At 39.9% G+C, this 20676-nt stretch overlaps 1 protein-coding gene across 2 annotated transcripts in view; it reads left to right on the plus strand.

Annotated features, from left to right (window-relative positions):
- Positions 1-20676, plus strand: part of CADPS (calcium dependent secretion activator) — a 781950-nt gene that overhangs the window by 228071 nt on the left and 533203 nt on the right. For both annotated transcript variants that reach the window (XM_082344670.1, XM_082344669.1), the window contains exon 3: positions 6737-6876. The gene's annotated coding sequence lies outside the window, so the exon portion shown is untranslated. The remainder of the gene's footprint in view (positions 1-6736; positions 6877-20676) is intronic.

Below are 20676 nucleotides of genomic sequence, written 5' to 3' on the forward strand. Positions count from 1 at the left end.
TTTTCAGGGCAGGAAGTTAGCCCCAAAGCAAATGGGCTGAAGATGTCAGGCTGGAAAAAGTTAATCTACTGGACTCTCTTCTATGAACAGTCAAGTCATTTTAAATTCTAATGCAACATGTCTGTACAGTGCCTCCCCAACCGTAGCTGAACTGAAGAAATAGGAGGCATTTACAATGGACGTTTTATAAAAGCAGACTCAGAAGTTTGTCTTCCTGGTTGTGTGCTGACCTGAGCTGTTATCCCTCTCTGCCTTCACTGAGAATGTTTTCTGGAATCCTAAGAGTTGTACAGCCCACTGCATGGAGAGGAGATCTCCTACACATTGTTTGTGGACTGTTATCTGATCGTCAAAATTGAGACAGTTCAATTTGTCTTCAGCGACCATTCCCTACACATACACACACACACACACACACACCCATGGGTGCACACATATTCCCTTCTTGTGTCCTTTGACCGCACTTTTAACAAATTTACTTTCATGGGGCCCTCAGGTGGTCCCAAGTCCCTCTTATCACAGATATGGTGAATCAAATAAAATAATTCACATTGCAATATCTGCATCAGATAACATCTATCTTTTAAAACATTTTGAGATGTTGAAGGCATACACAAAAGGCACAAAGAATAGAGCTTTTCTACAAAACATACTCCAAAGACTTCTTATCTCACAGAGGATAAACCCAAATTCCCGACACGGCCTTCCAGCCTTCCGTGAGATGCTTTCCCTACCTCCTACTGTCCTGGTCCTACCCCTCTCCACTCGGCCACTGCTGCTTCCCTGGTTAGGGCCCAGAACATTATCACATAATGTTCTCTTTACCTTCAGTACTCTCCTCCTAAATATCTGTTGGACTCCTTCCCCTGATTTCTTCAGCTCTCTCTGAAATGTCTCCTTATCTGAAAGGCCTTTCCTGACGACCCTGAATGAAACAGCTCTCTCTCCCCAGCGCCAGGCTCAGTATCTCATATCCCCTTAGCCTGCTTTGTTTTTCTCCATAGCACCAATCACATACAGTGTATATTTAGTTGTGTACTTAAATACTGTCTGGTGGTCCTAACTAAAATGTTAGTTCCAGGAAGTCAGGGCTTTTGTCTGTTTTTTTCCTGCTATATTCCCAAAAATCTAGAAAAGAACCTGAGACACAGTAGGTGCTCAGTGAATAAGTGTAATGAATGAATGATTTCAACTTTTTCTGCTCCTACCCTCCAGCTCAAGAAAATTATAAATACATATAATCTAAATAAAATAAAAATTATGTATGTGTGTGTGTTACCCATGTAACTCATGTTTTCTTCCTGGTTTCAGGTACCTTCCTCTCTCCTGGACGTAATCACTATCTTGAATCTAGTGCTTATCATTTCCATGCATTTCTTTATCTTACATATATGTGTAGTCTTAAGCAGTACATAACACTAAGTAGTTGTATACTGTACTAAAGCATAGCAAAGCACAACATGGCATAGTGGAGTATTAAAGTATAACATAATCTAGTATAATCATATAAAAAAGAACAGCAGTTCTCAAACTTTGATTCATATCAGAATTACCAGGGCAGCTTTAAAAAAATCCCAGTCCCTCTATGAGTTTTATCTGAAAATCCTTGGGGGTGGGACCTCAGCAGTTTCTTTCAAGCTCCTAGCTGATTCCGATGACAGCTGGGTTGGAGGACTAGTGGTATTGCCCACAACAGAGTGTAGTGGTCAGGAGTCAAGCTCAGGAGCCAGCCTGCCGGGGGTGCAATCCTGCCCCCAAATCTCTCCAGAGTTTCTAAAGTTCACCACACACCACACTCCGCCACCCCTGGTGGAGCAGCCCACAGAATCCGTTCTCAGAGATACTGACCAGAATCCAAAGCCAGCCCTTCAACTAACCTCTCTTCGGCATTTTTCTGAAATACTCAACTCTCAGTCATTTTAATGTGGTCTTCCATCTAAGTCATTGGCAATCCCCCCCACCAAAAAAAAAAAAGGTCAATTCCTTGCTTCAAAACACTCACTGGTGTCCCTGAATTTGTAAAATCTTTCTTGAAATACAATAGATAAATCATCGCTGTATGGCCTGATGAATTTTCACAAACTGAACATGCACAGAACAAGCACCTAGATCAAGAAACAACATCCCCACCCCCAGGGCCCCTCTCAGGTCTTCTCCAGGTGCGACGCTCCCAAGAGTAACAACTCACTTGCCATTGAAAAATGGATTAATTTCCCCTGTTTTTGAATTTCACACAAATAAAATGATAAAGTATATACTCTTGCACCTGGTTCTTTCATTTGACATAATACATATTCTTAATATCTTTTAGATTAAAAAAAAGATGTATAAAAAGTAAAACCATGCAGGAAAGAAAGCAAAGGCACTAATTATGAATAATGTATCTGATTCACTACCTAGAAAAATCGGAGAAACCATATAAAAGGTTCTACAGTAATTTATTTCTTAAAAGACAGTTACCCATTTTTTCTTTAAAGAATAGAGAAACTTTTAGATTGCCTATTTTATCAACTCATTCATAGACCTGTCAGTGTGCTTTTGCGTAATGTATATTACCTAGAAAACAACGTGTATATAGATTATTTGTAAAGGCAGTGCTAGAAAGGCAGGTGAGGCCAACTTCGTGCCCTGTTAGTAGATTATAATTAGTCCATAATCTAAGTTCATGTTTATTTCATCTGGGGGTGTATGTTTTCAGGGATAAACATGAACTCACATTGATCATTTTAAGCTAACAAAAATATTAGTCTGAAATACCTCTTGATTCATTTATTCAACACATTTTGAGCACTAGTAATATACTGTTGACCAAATAGAAACTTGGTCCCTCCCCTAATGGGTTATACAGTCTGGTGAGAGACAGATATTAATCAAAGAATCATGCAAATAAATTTAAACTTAATGCTAATGGCTGAGTGAAGGCAAGCACAGCCCTATGAGAGTATATCAAAAGGGTGGACTGACTTGATTGGGAAAGTCAGAGACAGTTTTCCCAAGGAAGTGACAATGGAGCTGATAATTCAAAAGCAGGATAACAAAAGAATAGTGCTGGAACTTAAAAAGAGCCTTGAAGGTTTATCAACTACATAAACAGAAATTGAGTACAACATCTGCAGGTTCTGTTTGCCTACAATATTCTCCATTATTCTCAGTAGTATTGACTGCACGCACGCACACACACTTTGCTGTCTAGCTTTTACGCAACCTCAGGTGTCAGATGCAATTTCTCTTTCTTAAGGAAGAAGTTCCTGAATGTTCTTCATGCACCTAAAGTAGGTCAAGGTCCCCAGTTTCATGCTATTGTTCCTCACATCTTCTCTGTAGCATTTGTGATAGATTTTCCCCCCTTTGTTTGTAAGGAATAACATGAGATTATCTGTGCTTCACCCAGTGCCTTGCACACCATGAATATGCAGCAAACAGTAGCTCTTAGTGCATTTAATGTGTACAGTCTCTGCAAAAACACTCTAAGCTCTATGAGGGCAGGAACCATATGTCATGTTTTCTCCAGTAACCCCAATACTTGGCAGGGTGCTGGCACGAGTAGGCCAGCACAGCACAGTGCTAAGTGTGAGAACTGGGGTCAGACTGTCTGGGTTTGAATTCAGGGCTAGCAGCGTGACCTTGGGCAGTTTGTTCAAGTTCTCTTGTCTACATGTCCCATCAGAAACTAGACTCCATGATAAAACCTACCTCATAGGTTTGTGAGTGTCAAATGAGTTCATGTTTATAAATTGGAAGGAATTATCCTTAGGGATTCAATCACTACTACCATTCCACTCTGCCTCCTTTAATGCTATGCTAATAATATACTGTCAGAATCCAAGAAAATGAGAATTGAAACCTACAACACATTTCACCCAGGGCCGCCTCGTGCTTCCTGGGCCCTCCTCAGCTGAGTTAACCGAGCCTTGGGGTTGACCCGTGAACCTCAGCAGGACTTATTTGGAAAAAACTTAAATTGAGAGCCTCATGGAAAGAACTTCTACTTTTTTAAAACAGTTGCTTTATTGAAGTATACTTGATTTACAATGTTGTGTTAATTTCTACTGTACAGCAAAGTGATTTGGTTATATATGTATATATACATATTCTTTTTCGTATTCTTTTCCATTATGGTTTATCACAGCATATTGAATATAGTTCCCTGTGCTATACAGTAGGACTTTGTTGTTTATCCATTCTACACCTGATAGTTTTTATAAGAACTTCTACTTTTAAACACTTTCTCTTTCTTTCTCTCTTTTCACCTTCCCAGCTGGGTTCCTTTCCACCTAACACATGGCTTCATGCTCTTCAACTTCAAATGAATTCCAGGATTTTATATCTGCAAAGGAGCTGAGGCATCATCTACTCCAGCATCAGTAACTTATTTATGAAGAAACTGAGGCCCAGAGACCAACAGTGAGTGGAACAAGGTGCCACTGTGAGGCAACAGCAGGTCAGAGATGAACAGGCACGCCCCTTGACTCCAAAAACAGTGTTCTTTCTAACATACCACACATGTCCTCATTGCTTTGGTTAATATTGTATCAATCTTCATTTTTAGAACAAACCAGAGGAACTTGGCTACAGTGGAATCAAAGGCATGATAATAGTGTTTTGGTATTTTCCCAAGTGAAAATTGTAGCATAGATAATAAATACGCAAAGTGATAATTTATACACATTGACCGCATTAAGAACTAGCATTTATTGCATACTATGGTGTGTCATTGTGTGAAGCACAAGGAATGTATTAAGTCATGTTATTCTTAAAAAAGAAAGGAACAAAAGATGAACATTACTATTATAAGTTTCACTCCACCCAGAGAGGTTAAATGACCTGCCTAAGGTCACACAGCTTATAAGAGCTAAGATTTGAACTAGATGAGTCCACTCCAGAGCAGGGCTATCCAACAGAAATATAACGCAAGGCATATAATACAATTTAAAATTTTCTACTAACTATATTTAAAAGTAAAAAGAACCAGGTGAAATTAATTTTAATGATAGTTTCTACTTAACCCAATATATCGAAAATACCATTTCAATATATGATCAATGTAATGATTATTAATGGGATATTTAACATTCCTTTTAATCATATGAAGTTTTGAAATCCAGTGTGTATTTTGTACCTAGAGCACATCTCCATTTGAATGCTAAATTTCCAGCAGAAATACTTCATCTGTATTTCAATTTCATAAAACTTACAGATGAAAATTAAGATAAACATACACAAATTGTTCCAAGCATACTTAAAAGTTTCTGATTACTGAACTGGGTAGCCACTTTTTAATTTAAGTTTAATTTGATACTAAATAAAATTAAACATTCAGTTCTTCAGTTCCTGTAGTCACAGGTCAAGTACTCAGTGACTGCAGCTGGAGTATTGGCCGGCACAGCTCCTGAGCCCATGTCCAAACCATAACTCACTCTGCTTCCTTCATCACTACACCGTTATCGTCATCCTGCTGTAAATCCATGTCTACAGAATCCAGAAAAATGAGACTTGGATTCTATACTGGCTCACCTGGGGCCATTTCATGCGTTTTAGGCCCTCCTCAGCTGAGTTAACTGAGGCTTGGAGTAGACCCATGAACTCATCAGGACTCACTTGAAAAGGGCCTGAATTAATAACTCAGTGAAGTCATCAACAGTAGAGTTTCAGTAGAAGCAAAGTGTACGTACTATTGAAACGAATCTCTCTACGAAGACACTAATACATGGGACTTCTGGAGCAAAGAGGAGAACTTATTATAAAAAAGAGAACCCATAATTCTCTCTGAGGTTAAGAGACCCAATGGATCACCTCTCCCCTTTCAATTTGAGAGCACTTTTAATTAGTTGGAAATTGTATGTTCTGACCATTTCAGTGTAAAAATTCCAACATGGTGAGAAGTGGGTCTGGAAATGTTAGATATTCCTCATAAAGCATTTATCACATGAATCACCCAGAACATCAGAGAATTGCTTCTTTAATTTGTGTTTATATTTTTCATTTAATAAACACTTATTGAAAAGATACATGTGTTAAATACTTTGCACATACTCTCTCATGGGACTCATTACATCAACTCCATAGGGAACATGCTGTTATTATTCCCAGTTTACAGATAATGGAATTGAGACTGTCTTTCTCTAGATCTAGAGCTATGTTATGCCAATGTATACAAAGCACATAGATAAGAAAAATCATAATGCACTGAAGGGATCCAAGGAAATTGGGTATCCCCAGAGGGAAGAAGCTCAGAATAAGAACTATATGGGTCAGATCCTCTGCTAAGCTAAGCCATGTGAATTTATCTTGAAGAAAATGAGAAGCTACTAGGGGATTTTAAAACAGAAGACTGATAGGGTGTTATTGTTGTTTTATAGCATATCAGCTAAAACTCTTTTTGTTGAAAGCAAAAGAAAATCCAATCCAAACTGGAAACATTAAAAAATATTTATTGGTTCATGTCATTGAAAAGCTCAACAGGCTTCAGGTAAGCTTTGATCTAGGTGCTGAAAAATGTGTTACCAGGACTTAGTTTCTCTCTTTCCATTTCTTAATTCTGATTCCTCATTGCTGGATCTGTTTTGGGCAACCTCACTCCATGTGCTCCCAACATAAACAGCAACACTTTTCAGACTATATGATTCCTTATCTATGTCCAGTGGGAGGGAGAGTGCCTGCTTCTCTAGGAGCTTATAAGAAATGCCTTTAGTTGAACCTCTGCCCTGATTTGGTGCTGTACCCATTTCTTATATAGGCAAGGGGAACAATCCTTCAATTGGCATAGGCCTGGGTCACAAGATCTGCACCTGGAGCTGGAGGGGGACTCAACTTCACCCAGATACACTCAACTAAGATTGGAGCAGTCCCCGAGGAAGTTCAGAATCCTGGCTTAAGGTACCATTTTTGCTCTTAAGGAAATCGAAAGCGGTTGGCTGCTCTATGCCCCCTGATGACACCAGGCAAAGGGTGGTGGGTGCCTCTAGATACCTGATGCTATGGTCAAAGCTTCATCTTTTGACATGACTTACAGGAAAATTTATTTATTTATTTGTTTGTTTGTTTATTTGGTAAGAACATTTTTATTCTAAAAAGATAAATTTCTGATGTGATGGTTATGTTAATTACCTAAATGGGGAGAATCTTTTTACAATGTATACATACATCAAATCATCACAATGTACACTTTAAATATCTTACAATTTTATGGGTCAGTTATACCTATATGCCTATGGAATTCTTTTTTTTATAAAAAAGGAGAATTTCAGAAGTAGTAAGTGATACTGTGGTTGGTTAACTAATAGTCCAATAAAGGGCAGAGGGAGAGAAGAAGTGGTACAAAGCAAAGGGAAAATAGGTTGGATGTGGTTTGTCATTTCTACTGGTCAGGAGAAGAAATTCATCAATCTCCCCTCAAAATTGTAGCTATGGGACTTCCCTGGCGGTCCAGTGGTTAAGACTTCGCCTTCCAATGCAGGGGGTGCAGGTTCCATCCCTGGTCGGGGAGCTCAGATCCCACATACCTTGTGGCCAAAAAACCAAAACATAAAACAGAAGCAGTATTGTAACAAATTCAATAAGACTTTAAAAATTGTCCACATCAAAAAAATCTTAAAAAAATTTTTAGCTGTGGCCAAAGGAGACATTTCATCATTATCATCACCATGATTGGTTAGCCCTTTTCTATTGACAGTAACAATCTCTGTTGAGAACTAATGGCTAAATGAACTACCATTCTCAGCTCTTATAAGAAGCATTAAATTTCAACAGGAAAAAAAGAATCTTTCTGTAAAACAAAACCAGCAAATATCTCCAACTAGGGAAGTTCGGTTTGAGAGGAAACTAGAGAAATTAAAGAGTGAGTTTCAGGCTGTGAATTACGTGCTTTATTTTCTAGTACTGATTTTTGCTGGTTAATTAGAATGATTCCTTATTAAACACTTGCCCCAAGGGATTTGGTAAACCTTTACTGTACTTTTTTATATTCCCAACAAATAAATTATATTTCCTTGTATTATTTCTACTTTTATGCCCTAACATTTTTCATAACAGATGCTTATAGAAACTGGTAGTTAATAAAACAGATTCTAATGAAATCTTGACAGAACAGTTTCTAGCAGGATCCAAATTCTCTTGGATTGAGAAGTTTAAAAGAAAAAAATAAAGCTATTTTAAAATAAAGCTATTTTATGAACTTTTTACAGTTCTGATATTATATTTCAGTTTCTGCTCTCATGCAAAGTAAAACAGAGGAATCAAGACACAAGGGCAAAATAAACAGATTGCCCCATATTTTATTGCACCTTGATGTTAAGAACATCTGCTTGATGAAGCTATAAAATTCATATTTAAATCCCACTAGACTAGAACATTAGCCTGATGAGGACAGGGATGGTTCTGCTTATTTTCACTCTATCAACGTCTTGCCCATAACAGAAGTTTAAGAAATTTGTTGAGCAAATAAATTTAAGATGAGGAAACTGATTTCTACGGGTTAATTGAATATGCAAGTCTTAGAGCTATGAGAGGATCACAATTATGACATGAGTCTCTTAATTTACCCCAACCCAATGTTCTATTATCTAATTAGAATGATAATAATAAAAAAATAACATGCCTGGGCATACTACTGTATCCCCAGCATCATTTCCTTTTCTGCTTTCCCATTAGCTCCCAGTTTTCACTGGAGAGACACAGGATCTTTAAAAATCTGACTCCATTCCCAACTCCAGGAATACATGACCTAAGTTAAGCCAATCAGTGCGTTCCACCTTCTAGCTGCAGTGATTGGTTCAGAGAAGGCATGTGACCTAAGCCAATCCAATTAGACTGACTCTCAGAACATCAACAAGAACTGTTCTTGCATATGCTTTCTTTCTCCAGATAGAACGGAGTGCCTGAGTGAGTCCTAGAACTTAGGCAGGGATGTATAGAATAAGGCCTGTGGCTGATGCAGTCAGCCTTGTCATCATGTTGGAAGCCAGTCAGATGAAAATTCAGATTCACCTGGAGGGTATAACTAAGAAAATTAAGGGAAGAAGAACCAGAGTCCGTTGTAAATCTCTAGATCAAGCCACACCTAAAATTTTGACATATCTTAGAATGTTCTGCCATGTGAAACAACACATTTCACTTTATTGCCTGAGTTGAATTTTGGAGGGAAAAGGACTTATGATCAACTCAGTGAAATCTGTAGAGCTCTTACCATGTGCAGGTATGGTGATAAGCACTTAACATGCAATATTTTATTTAACCTTTACAACATCTATATGAGGTAGTAGTTACATTATCCCATTTTACAGATGAAGAAACTAAGACTCCAAGAAAGTTAAATGATGTGCCCAAGATTACAGAGTGGTAAATTCTGGCTTCAGAGCCCACCCAATTAACTACTGTTCTAAAATCCCTAAAAGCACATTGCCTCCTTTCAGACCCTCCTTCCTACTTAATGCCTTTTAATTTCTATTTCTCCCTGCTTAATTAAGAAGTTTGTTCTTGTCATTCATGTCTCAAGTCAGTTAACAACTCTGAAGTGGCCTCCCCTGACCACCTAATCTAAAGTAGCTTCCTCCCAGGAACTCTGTATCCCATCATCCTGTTTGTTTCCTTCAGTATATTCTTCTCATTCTGTGTTTATTCCCCACTAGAATGTAAACTCCATGCAGGCATAAATCTTGAAACTTGTTCACTCTTGTATTTTCAGGGCCTTGTCTAGAGCTTGGCATGGGGCTGGCACTCAATACATGTTTAATATTTTTGAATGAATAAATATCTCAATTAATTTAAAATGATTATGATTATTTAGATAATAATTTCACTCCCATTAACATATGTTAATGAAATAAAGCAGGGATGAAGAGAATTAGAGAGAAAGAGAGATGCTTTAGAGCCCTTGGAGACCGTGATCGTTGGTAGATATGTTTTGCTGTGGCACTTAAGCAGCTTGATGAGTCAGCTGGTCTACATTCATCTGTGAATAGCCAAGTTATCGTTTTAAATGTCCTCTGTATCCAGTCATATGCCTTGCTGCCCAAACAGCTATTTAAGGGAAGAGGGGAAGGAGTTGACTCCAGGCTCTGTGTGATTCATGGGCACAAGGAGACTGAGGGGAAGGAAAATGGAATGAAAATGAGAGCTGAACAAGATCAGCCCTTGGCCAGGTCTGTGTAAACTCTGAGGACCTCTGTTTAGCATGCTCCTTCCTCAAACCCACTTCTGCCAGAGCACTCTCAGAAAAACTTCCAGCCTACAGCTGTGCCCTGCAACACATCCCCTAAGCCCACCCAACTTCAGAACCTCTGTGGTGGACAGTTCCATGCATATGGACAATATCCCACCTTAAGCACACACGCCTGGGGAAGTCTATCCACTTTTCTGCCTCAGAAGGAGAAATGGCCCCAAAATGTGGGGTAATTTGTGTCTGAGGCGTAATCCTCAACCAGTGGAGGGTGAAAGTCAGAAGTGCCCCAGTCTCCCATTCTTTGACTGACAATTTGTGCAAATTTTCCTCAGAGGGTCCTCAGAGGAATTGAGCTCTAGTTGCCAACAGTGTGAAGCAGCTTACTAATGTAAACTCTACTGACTTTTTCCCTCCCTGTATCACTCTTTCTTTTTCACTGTGCTTTCTGGTGTCTCCTCCCAAATAAACTACTTGTTTCCAAGTCCTTGTCACAGGATTTGATTTTAGGGAAGATGTTGAACATATTACAAAAAAATTCTCCCAGATGTGTGTGAATGCAAACAGGAGACCACTCTGGTGGACAAATTACAAAAAGCAAAAACACACCTCTTCCTTTGGGCCGACATAGACCCTCCCCGCCATAAGCATAGCTTGTATTTTAGCCCACCTGGTCTGTCTCCCAGATGATTTTGTGCAGCCCCAAAATGCACAACGGTACATGGCCTTCCTATCCTAGTCTCTTTCTGTATCTCTTCAGATGTAGCAAAAACATTTCTGAGGTTTATCAACTTTTATCAAATTTCAAAGTGACCATATGCCCCCCAATCCAGTTTTTCCCATAGTAAATCTACTACGTGTGAATGTGTATATTTAAACCTCTTATAGACAACAATAACGATTACAGTAAAGGTTACATGTGTTTAGGTTTTGTTAACAAATTGCTATACCATACATTACCTCACAAGTTCATCACATGTGGATATTATTCCCATCGTACAGATGAGAATATTGAGACTCAGAGAGAATAACTAACTTGCCCAAAACAAAAGCTAGCTAGTAATCTAGGATATGATTAACCCAATATTTTAACTCGGTCTTATGATTCCAAATCTTAAAACCTTTCCACCAGCCCAGGCAGCCTCAACAAGCAGCTCATGAGACAACCAGATATTTTTAGAACTTGACTATCGGTTTTCTTACTCGACTGAGTTCTATAAATTTCCTGCTGATTTGCAAAGTAATTTTGAGGGGCAAGGATCTGGCATGTAAAACTCAGTATATATTTTTTCACTGAATGGATGAATGACTGAAAGGATGATTAAGGGGAGAATGGAAATGCTCCCTTATTGATTCCCTAATATTGCAAATTAAAACCCAAATGATTAATTTATGACAACTATCATTTACCAAGAGACTCAAAAATGTAAAAAAAAAAGTATCCATTCTTTTTTTATAAAACATATCTGGATACTTTATGGGTATAACAATCACTTTGCTGTATACCTGTAACTAACACAACATTGTTAATCAACTATACTCCAATATAAAATAAAAATTAAAAAAAAAAAGATTCCAGACCAGAACTGGAATCTTTCCACTTATTAACATCAAGATTTTGAGCAATTTACCTCACAGGGTTGCACTGAGAATTAAATGAAGTAATATTTTCCCCAATGTCTAGGGCAATTTTGGGAACATAGTAGACTCTCAACAATGAGATGTTTTAATTCCTATATATTAAGTGTCTGCTCTATGCCAGTCACTGTGCAAGCCACAGCGGGGAGCTAGGAGAAGACAGTCCCTGCCCTCAATGAGCCCACAGTCTGTGCTGTGTAGATTTGAAATGCTCTTGAGTTTGGAATGTCCCCTGGCCATGTGTTACAGTAAACATGCCCCTCATTGCCTTGTCACTCTCCTGTGAGTTCCAGGGAAATCACTCAGCTACTGTTTTGTTCAGGGTTGTGTATGAATGATGGTTTGTGCTAGGTTTCTCCGTCCCTTTCCCATTTTGGATCAGTCTGTATTTATCAAAGCCAACTGACTCAGGAAAGACCTGGAGCACAGAATCAAACAGCTAGAGAATTTCCCACACTTCCCAGCTGTGGATTCTCAGAAGAGGAGTAAATAGGCTAAATGGACAGAGCCAGAGGTCCTGAGTTTTAACTAGTTCCGGTCCTGTGGCTAATGAAGACAGAAAGTATGATTTTCAGTTCATGAGCTTAGCTGCGCAAAAAAAAAAAAAAAAAAGAGGGAGAGAGAGAAAGATACCACAAAGCAAAACAAACAAAACAAAACAAAATCCCTCTTTTCTTTATCTTCCTTCAATCTACTTGCTTCTAATTCAGAGTCCACACCTCCTGGCTAACTGGTAGAGAATGAGCTATTAGAGAGTTTCCTTCCTCGAGATGATGGACATCCTAGAGGCTGTGTAGCATCACAACCTCAGGAAAGCTTCTCTGATCATGAACTTTAACCCGTCCTAGTTAGCACTGAGAGTCCATGGTGCCTGCAGCCCACACCATCCCCCCAGTTCTGATGGCACCACTTCCTCAGGGCCACGCCTAGGGTCTTTGGGAAGGCTGGGGCTTCTGGGGTCTCCAACGACCCCAAGCACTCATTCCTATTGGCAGTCGGGACATCTTCCAAGGCCGCTTCCAGGGACAGCTCAAATCTCTACTGCTTAGGGCAGGTGCGCGCGCGCGCGCGCACACACACACACACACACACACACACACACACACACAGCTCTGTCTCAAAAAATCCGTTTTTTAATCCAAAGTAAAAAATTTCTTCTTTTCTACTCCTGTTTCCCATAGAGGCTCCTCTCCCTCTTCTCTCCCTGCCAGAAAGAGATCTAGTATCATCTATTAAGTGGACATAGACTTTTGAGATCCAAAGCCCAAAAGGGAACTGTCCCTCTCCTTTCTTTTTTGCTGCTAGCATTCCCAGAGGCAAGAGAGCAAGCCTTGTTACCTACTTGAGTGAGGGAAGGGAAAAGAAAAATGTATGGGAAGACCATGCACATTAACATGTCTGTAGATGATTCTACCACAGCTCTATGCTACTTGGGTTTCAATGCTGCAAGCAGGGTAGTCAAGTAGAGTTTTGACTACCTAAATGTTTGGTATTATATATCAAAGGAGGAGAACCGTCTCATAATAGCATGTGTTTATAGATAATTAGAAGTTAGTCATAAAAGGAAATTGCTGCTACAATGTTTGTATTTGAGGAAGTGTTTTATGACCTACTTCAGGAGGGGGAAGGTCAGAGTGACCTTCCTACTGCTGCCATTTTCTCAAACTCCTTCATCTTATAATATTCCATATGCCAAGGTACCATATTTGGGGGGTGGCATGTCCGGAACCCCATCAACATCAAGGTAACTCTATTCTTTCTCTTCAAAATCTTTATAGAATGAAGCATTCTCTGTCATTCACTTTCCCACAAGTGATTAAATTCACTTAAGCAGTTTTAACCCTGTTCTTCCCCTCCCCCAGCCCCCAGTTTGGTTTTTATGTCTAGATTCATCCAGAATACAATAGTTAACGGTTAATAAGCACCTAGTTTGTGCACACTGCAGGAATGGGAAGTAGAAACAGCTAAGCCATCCAGAGGCTCTCAGTGCCTTATGTCTACCACTTGGGCCTCACCACCTCAGTCCCTCTGCCTGCTTCCAGTGGACAGTAGTGGCCTCTCTTTAGTCAGAAATACCTAAAATTAACAGACACCCCTACGGGAGCCCTTGACCGATGACTGAGTGATGGTAGTTGGTGTATAAAGTCACCAGTACCCACAGCTCTCAGTGGGATCCTTCTGAGGCACATTTTCTACACCATTCCTCAGAGTTCCACAGCAGGATTAAACTCCAGGAGCTCTCTAGTGGTAGCTAGATGCTACCTACGTCATGACAACACAGCAAGATGTCACTGCCTTCTCTTCCCTCTCTTGTTTCCTCGCTGCTCTACTGATTTCCTCACCCCCCAAATAAACTACTGACACTCGAATCTTTGCTTCAGAGATCTGTGTCTTAGGAAACAAAATTAAGGCATGTGTCATTCCCGACCTTGAAGAATTTATAATCTATTAAATACTCAATTGACACACACATAACATAAACATGCATGCAGATTTTCAATGTTCATCCAGGCTTTCTTTGAAATCAAATAAATAATAAATGAAAATTTCAGCTTAGCTCTTAGCTGTCTGTGGCTCCCACAGGGGGTTGTTAGCTAATCCCATCAAAGGCTGTCCTTCTTGCTGAGGGAGCACAGCCCTCCTCCTGTTTCCTCCACCCTTTCCCAGCAGGGGCCATGCCACCATTAGCACCTCATTGATGGCAAATTCAGCAACTAGAGAAACAGAGAAAGGCTCCTTCTGGGAACCAAGAACACTGTTCCTGCTTTGGTCTCAGAATCAAAGAGAGGTTTCAATGTCAGAAGCTATGATGGAAATGATAAACCTTTCTTTGAAAGTTTAAGAAAAAGTCACTTTCAGCGCCAGTTCTTTCTGAATAGCCAGGAGGGAAACAGACACACACACACACACACACAGTAAGGAAGATGTTCATTGTCCAGAAATCTGGAGAGTAAGAAAAATAATAAAAATAATACAATAATAGTTAACCTTTTCTGAGTATTTGCAATGTACCTATCGCTCTCCTTACGTCAACCCTAAGCGTTAGGCATTTTTATCCCCATTTTTTTTTAATGAATTTATTTATTTATTTTTGGCTGTGTTGGGTCTTCGTTTCTTTGCGAGGGCTTTCTCTAGTTGCGGCGAGTGGGGGCCACTCTTCATCGCGGTGCGCGGGCCTCTCACTATCGCGGCCTCTCTTGGTGCGGAGCACAGGCTCCAGACGCGCAGGCTCACTAGTTGTGGCTCATGGGCCCAGTTGCTCTGCGGCATGTGGGATCTTCCAAGACCAAGGCTCGAACCCATGTCCCCTGCATTGGCAGGCAGATTCTTAACCACTGCGCCACCAGGGAAGCCCTATCCCCATTTTATAGATGAGAAAACTGAGCCTTAGAGAATGTAGTCACTTGCTCACATATTGAGGAAGAAAATAAATATAAGCTCCATGGGAATAGGGACTGTATCTTGTTCATGACTGTATCCTTTTAGCACATTGTTTAGTGCCTAATTAAACAGACAATTTAATAATTTCCTGAGGACCAAGTATTCAGTATCAAAGGAATCATATAGGGTGGTGGCAGCAAAGTTTTTCTGTAAAAGGCCAGACAGCAAATATTTCAGGCTTTGCAGGCCATAAGGTCTCTGTTGTAGCTACTTGGCTCTGCCATTGCAGTGGGAAAGCAGCCATAGACAACACATAAGCAAATGGGCATGGCTGTGCTTCAATAAAACTTTATTTACAAAACTGGTAGAGGGCCGGATTTGGCCCACTGGCTATAGTTTGCTGACTGCTCATCCAGGACCTTGTTCCTCAAAAGTAGTGTCTGTGGACCAGCAGCATAGGCATCGCCTGGGCCAGAAGTGCAGTGTGAGCCCCAGCCCAGACCTGCTAAATTAGAAAATAAATTCTAAAATTAGTAAGAGCCCCAGGGATTCATATGCTCAGTAACATTTGAGAAGCACCACTTTAAGAGACTTGCATAGTGTTGACTATCAACCAGAATAATTATATGAGTTTTCAAATAAACTTTTATTTCCATTCAACATTGCCTGAGTGTAATTACAGCAGAAATTTGCTTGGTTTGCTGTGACCAGGTCCACACTGTTTATTCTTCCTGATGAGTGGAGAGAGGAATGTGAAAAGCTGAGGAGGATCCGTGTTTTTTTTTGTTTTTGTTTTTTTTAAATTTTTATTTATTTATTTATGGCTGTGTTGGGTCTTCGTTTCTGTGCGAGGGCCTTCTCTAGTTGTGGCGAGCGGGGGCCACTCTTCATCGCGGTGCACGGGCCTCTCACTATCGCGGCCTCTCTTGTTGCGGAGCACAGGCTCCAGACGCGCAGGCTCAGTAGTTGTGGCTCACGGGCCTAGTTGCTCTGCGGCATGTGGGATCCTCCCAGACCAGGGCTCGAACCCGTGTGCCCTGCATTGGCAGGCAGACTCTCAACCACTGCGCCACCTGGGAAGCCCAAGGATCCGTTTTAAGGACTACAAAATTGGAACAGTTCACCAAATCTGGACGGTCTAATTCAGTGCAACTCACAAGTCATCACACCATTCCACAAAACCAAGAAGCCCCCCATGCCTTCTTTTCCTTTCCTCCCACAAAATAGAAACAGCTTTTACTGAACGGGACCAATCAGCTCTGAATCTGATTGCTCAAATGCATGTACAAATAATTTAGGTGTCTTTGCCATCACAGGTCATTAAATGCCCACAAAGTGCACAGCTGTTCCCATAAAGGTCACTCTCAGAGCCTTGAAAAAAAAAAAAGAATGCCTCTCTCCAAGGACTGAAATCCCTGCTCGTTAAACTTATTGATCATTTTATGTTCTGTCAAAGATGAATCCATAGTAGAAAAGACAAAGGAGGGAGAGTGTGGGCTTGAGAGTACTGTCCTAGTGCAAAAACAATTGGCAAACTCTTCCGTCTCTTAGCAACCACATGAGCCTGAGCAAGGCACTTGGGTCCTCAGAACCGGTGTTCTCCAGTGGAAAACAGGCGTTCAGATCACCAGATTCTATTTTCTCAGTACCTGTAAACATTTTACTGGCTTATAACTTCTGACCCAGCAGTTATACTACTAGGAATATGTTCTATAAAATGTTCATATAAGTATGCAAAGGTTTATGCTGACATATATTCATCCAGTGTTATTTTTTAATAATAAGTTTGGAAGCAATCTAAATGTTTAGCACTATGTGGGAAATATTCATTAAATGTTCAAAAAATTGTGGGAGAGTTAACTATGTTATAATATGCAACAGTTTAAACAGAAGCGGATCCATTTGCACTGACGGGAGAATATAACTGTGCTTCACTATTAATTGAAAAAATGAAATGCAAAACATTGCCATATTTCATTGATTTTAAAATGTGCATTTTTCACATTTTCACATCATTATGTCTTATAACTGATGGTGTCTTACAGTTGCTACTGGCCAGGCAACAGTCTTGATGGTGTTATATACAATAACGACAGATTGTATAATCAGTGGCATCTTAGATTTAATACAGTATGCAAAAGGAACCGCATACATATGTGAGTGGATGTGTTCATATATGTTTCCTTTACACTATGTATATATATACACACACATATATTTACAGTGTATATGTGTGTGTGTCTATATATGTATATACTTTGAGATATATATATATCAAAGCATTGAAAAAGGCCTAGAAATATGCATACCAAATGAACAGCAATCACTTTGAAGGAGGAGAATTAAGCACATAGGGCTGGGAGTGAGATGAGAGAGGTAGATTTGCTTTTCAGATTTTATACTTTTTACACTTTTTGCATTGTATTGGCAATGAGCATATTTTACTTTTCAAATCACAAAAAAAAGTATTGTAACAATAATGTCTTCATTCTTATTTCACGAGACTGGAGCGACGAATGTTATCATACCAAAGTAAATGCTGTAGAGCTATGTGGCTGTTCTGCTTTCCTTTCTCATCTACGGAGACCAGGCGTAAGAGACAGAAATTGGAGACATTAAGTACGGCCACCTCTTTTATTTTGCCTTGAGTGCAACATTTATTCTGTGCAAAAATGAGAGGGGATGGCCCATGGCAACAGGAGAAGCCAATCTTTGGCTCACTGGGATGTCACTTCCGATCTCGAATGTGTCATGAGGCATTCATTCATGAGGCAAATCAGCAAGGAAATGTCAAAACATCAGGAAATGGTGAGTAAATAGACTCATGCTTTGGTGCAAACTTGCTGAGAACAGAGGCTGTGGTTTCCATATGCCTCTATGGACTCCACTGGTAGAAGCCCTCATGAATATTAACCACTTATACATTTCAGGGTCAATGATGTTGGCACAGCCAAGCATGCCAGGCCAACTGGTGAAGAAGAGCCTGGACTTTAGGTGGGAAGGACTGAAGGGAGGACAGTCCAGTTTGACAGTTCGAAGGCTTTCTCTGGGAGCCAGAGAAACAATGCCCAAAGCAGAGCAATTTTCTCAAAGAGGGACGTTCCATCACTTATGATAAAACTTAGGTCGGTGCTTTGCAAACTGTGTAGCATCTTGTTCCTTCCTATTGTGTAGGTAGCTGTGTACATCTCAGGACAGGGCCTATATGTTTAGCTACCTGGGACCTTGTGCTTCACTGTAACCAGGGCCAAGCCCACTATAACAGGCACCAGGCACATTTTCTTTCTTCGGCAAAATTAACAGAGCAAACTTGCCTCTTTAAAAGTATGGGACTATTTCAGGTTTGCCCTTGAGGATCTGCAGGGTGAGGTAACCTCAAGTGATCTACAGACAGAGAAGTCCAAATGGAAACCTGGAGCCAAAAGACATGAGCAAAAAGTGGGTGCAGTTAATGAAACAAGACTGATGTGTATTGATAATTGCTGAAGCTAGGTGATGGGTGTATAGAGACTTTTTGCTCTACTTTTATGTATGTTTGATTTTTCCATAATTAAAGGTTAAATAAAGGAAAAATAACTGCAGGCCTCCTGAACACGAGTGCTGAATTTGTATATCGGCAGGGGGTGCTAATAGGTCAGCCACATTCCTCTCATTATATTCTCAATTTCCTTACCTGAAAAAGTGGAGGTAATATCAACTCACTGGGTTGTGACAGTTAAAGGAAGAAATGAATGTAAAATTCGCAGTGAGCCAGAAAGTGTGCTACCATTATTAAAATAAAATACGATAAAAATACATTTAAAATACCAATGATTGACAATGACTGTATTTTAATGATGGAAACATTTTTACTTGCTTTCTTTTATTTTCCCCATTTTCTATGTTGAGCATGTATAGAATTACAATTAGGAACATGTGAAATAATATGTTCTTGAAATTAAGGTTGGCTCATCTCTTCCCATACGCAAAGGCATCTGAAAAACCTGGACTACAAAACATTCAAGAACGTTCCTAATATTGTAATTTCAATTCCTCCCTGTCTGAAGTTTAAAGGCTTTTTCAAAAATAACTTTGGTTTAAAACTCCTTAAAGAACAATGAAAAAAAACCCCTGAATTATAACATACCCACCTCTTTCTACCTATTGGTTCCAAAAGGCATTTAAGTTAGCTGCTGGCTATTCCTGTGTAAAAATAGTTCGTGATTTTACTTGACAAGTGATGGGTTACATAGCTCACCCTGCAGTTCCCCAGGGAAAAACATGAAATATTCTACTACTGTCAAAGAAGCCAGATTGCTGTTGGGTTTTTTGTCTAAAACGTATGTACCATGTGCCTGTTGCTTCTGCTTTTATTTGGAACATAACATAAATAGAAGACTCTGACTTCCAGGAGTTTTCCATGTTGCTGCTGTTATGAAATGGTCTTATACACTGTATCAGTTATCAGTGTGCCGTGGTGATGCTACATAACAAGGCGAAATTGACATAGCAACATCACTTCCCTGAGAGTAGTAGAATAGTTCATGTTTTCCCCTGGGGTAACTGCAAGGTCAGTTACTGTAACCCTCATACTACCTATAGAAAGAGAGAATTCAGATGGAAACTCAGCAGCCTACAATAATAAGCATTGATTTAACCCCTGAGTCTGCAGGGTACCGTCGATCAAGCTGGGCTTGGCTGATCTGAGTTGGACTCAATCTCATTCACATGTCTAAGGTCAGCTGACTGTGGGCTGCTTCAGGGTAGCCTAGGCTGAAACAAAGGGGCCAGGGGCTCTGCTCTGCTCCAAATGATTTTTGTCCTCCAGGCTATCCTAGGCATGGTCTCCAGATGGGAGAAGAGCAAGCACAAGCACAAATGCCCAAGTGCTTTTTATTCCCTCATCATTTTTTTCAAAATACATCTTATATTTTCCCTTTTTTTTTTTTTTTCAAGTGCCTTTTTAAGCATCTGTTGTGTCATGTCTGCTAACATCCCCATGGCTAAAGCAAGTAACTAAGACAGCCCAGGTTCAAGGGTGAGGAAGTAGATTCTGCCTCTTTGGTGAAAGGAATTGCAAAGTCAAGTGGCAAAAGTTGAGGCTACAAGAGAGGGTTAAAAAAATTGAGGCCAATAACGCAAACAACGTGCCATATAAAATTACATAATAAGAACTAGCATTTCTCTGTGATGTTGTGTATTTGGCAAGCATTGTTATGCATCTTCTAATATCTAAGTACATCCCTAAGGACTGAAGAGAGTTAATTCTTTTAGGAAGGCAGCTATAAGTTGTTTCAATGCTGAAATTTATTTTTACTTCTAGCATCTTATCCTTTGGTTTGCACATATATGCTATGATAGTTTGAAGTTAAATTTTAGAGATCAGTGAGTAAAATTGTGCCTTTGCTTTTGGCACATGCAGTTTGTGGTTGCCTGATAAACACCCATTCACCTTTCAAAACCCACTTATTACATCACCTCCTCTAGGAAGCCTCTCTGGTCCCTCCAGATAAAATTAATCA

This window comes from Balaenoptera borealis (genome assembly GCF_965194805.1).
Source record: "Balaenoptera borealis genome assembly, chromosome: 12".
NCBI classification, from domain to species: Eukaryota; Metazoa; Chordata; class Mammalia; order Artiodactyla; family Balaenopteridae; genus Balaenoptera; species Balaenoptera borealis.